Source organism: Schistocerca serialis, unplaced genomic scaffold (assembly GCF_023864345.2).
Source record: "Schistocerca serialis cubense isolate TAMUIC-IGC-003099 unplaced genomic scaffold, iqSchSeri2.2 HiC_scaffold_1176, whole genome shotgun sequence".
In the NCBI taxonomy this organism is placed as follows: Eukaryota; Metazoa; Arthropoda; class Insecta; order Orthoptera; family Acrididae; genus Schistocerca; species Schistocerca serialis.
The window spans coordinates 37,501-39,660 of record NW_026047377.1 but is presented as its reverse complement, the minus strand read 5'-3'; the positions used below and the strand labels follow the sequence as shown (position 1 = coordinate 39,660).

Sequence of the window (2,160 nt, the reverse complement as noted above, 5' to 3'; positions counted from 1 at the left end):
TACCTTAAGAGAGTCATAGTTACTCCCGCCGTTTACCCGCGCTTGCTTGAATTTCTTCACGTTGACATTCAGAGCACTGGGCAGAAATCACATTGCGTCAACACCCGCTAGGGCCATCGCAATGCTTTGTTTTAATTAGACAGTCGGATTCCCCCAGTCCGTGCCAGTTCTGAGTTGATCGTTGAATGGCGGCCGAAGAGAATCCGCGCACCCGCGCGCCCCCGGAGGAGCACGCTAAGGCGGACGCGGCCTCGCAGCAAGGAAGATCCGTGGGAGGCCAAGGCACGGGACCGAGCTCGGATCCTGCACGCAGGTTGAAGCACCGGGGCGCGAACGCCGCGCAGGCGCGCGCATCCTGCACCGCCGGCCAGCACGAGGCCGACCAACGGCGAGAGCAGACCACGCCCGCGCTAAACGCCCGCACTTACCGGCACCCCTACGGCACTCACCTCGCCCAGGCCCGGCACGTTAGCGCTGACCCACTTCCCGACCAAGCCCGACACGCCCCGATCCTCAGAGCCAATCCTTATCCCGAAGTTACGGATCCAATTTGCCGACTTCCCTTACCTACATTATTCTATCGACTAGAGGCTCTTCACCTTGGAGACCTGCTGCGGATATGGGTACGAACCGGCGCGACACCTCCACGTGGCCCTCTCCCGGATTTTCAAGGTCCGAGGGGAAGATCGGGACACCGCCGCAACTGCGGTGCTCTTCGCGTTCCAAACCCTATCTCCCTGCTAGAGGATTCCAGGGAACTCGAACGCTCATGCAGAAAAGAAAACTCTTCCCCGATCTCCCGACGGCGTCTCCGGGTCCTTTTGGGTTACCCCGACGAGCATCTCTAAAAGAGGGGCCCGACTTGTATCGGTTCCGCTGCCGGGTTCCGGAATAGGAACCGGATTCCCTTTCGCCCAACGGGGGCCAGCACAAAGTGCATCATGCTATGACGGCCCCCATCAACATCGGATTTCTCCTAGGGCTTAGGATCGACTGACTCGTGTGCAACGGCTGTTCACACGAAACCCTTCTCCGCGTCAGCCCTCCAGGGCCTCGCTGGAGTATTTGCTACTACCACCAAGATCTGCACCGACGGCGGCTCCAGGCAGGCTCACGCCCAGACCCTTCTGCGCCCACCGCCGCGACCCTCCTACTCGTCAGGGCTTCGCGGCCGGCCGCAAGGACCGGCCATGACTGCCAGACTGACGGCCGAGTATAGGCACGACGCTTCAGCGCCATCCATTTTCAGGGCTAGTTGCTTCGGCAGGTGAGTTGTTACACACTCCTTAGCGGATTCCGACTTCCATGGCCACCGTCCTGCTGTCTTAAGCAACCAACGCCTTTCATGGTTTCCCATGAGCGTCGATTCGGGCGCCTTAACTCGGCGTTTGGTTCATCCCACAGCGCCAGTTCTGCTTACCAAAAGTGGCCCACTTGGCACTCCGATCCGAGTCGTTTGCTCGCGGCTTCAGCATATCAAGCAAGCCGGAGATCTCACCCATTTAAAGTTTGAGAATAGGTTGAGGTCGTTTCGGCCCCAAGGCCTCTAATCATTCGCTTTACCGGATGAGACTCGTACGAGCACCAGCTATCCTGAGGGAAACTTCGGAGGGAACCAGCTACTAGATGGTTCGATTAGTCTTTCGCCCCTATACCCAGCTCCGACGATCGATTTGCACGTCAGAATCGCTACGGACCTCCATCAGGGTTTCCCCTGACTTCGTCCTGGCCAGGCATAGTTCACCATCTTTCGGGTCCCAACGTGTACGCTCTAGGTGCGCCTCACCTCGCAATGAGGACGAGACGCCCCGGGAGTGCGGAGGCCGCCGCCCCGTGAAGGGCGGGGAAGCCCCATCCTCCCTCGGCCCGCGCAAGGCGAGACCTTCACTTTCATTACGCCTTTAGGTTTCGTACAGCCCAATGACTCGCGCACATGTTAGACTCCTTGGTCCGTGTTTCAAGACGGGTCGTGAAATTGTCCAAAGCTGAAGCGCCGCTGACGGGAGCGATTATTCCGCCCGAGAGCATCCCGAGCCAACAGCGGCGCGGGTCCGGGGCCGGGCCAGGTAGGTCCGTCATCCGGGAAGAACCGCGCGCGCTTGCCGGGAGCCCGAGCGCCCAAAGGGGCGAATCGACTCCTCCAGATATACCGCCGGGCAG

The 2,160-nt window shown here is 60.0% G+C and overlaps 1 pseudogene; it reads right to left on the bottom strand.

Annotated features, from left to right (window-relative positions):
- Window positions 1-2,160, bottom strand: part of LOC126433908 (large subunit ribosomal RNA) — a pseudogene marked incomplete at its 3' end in the record, with an annotated part of 2,887 nt that continues 727 nt past the window's right edge.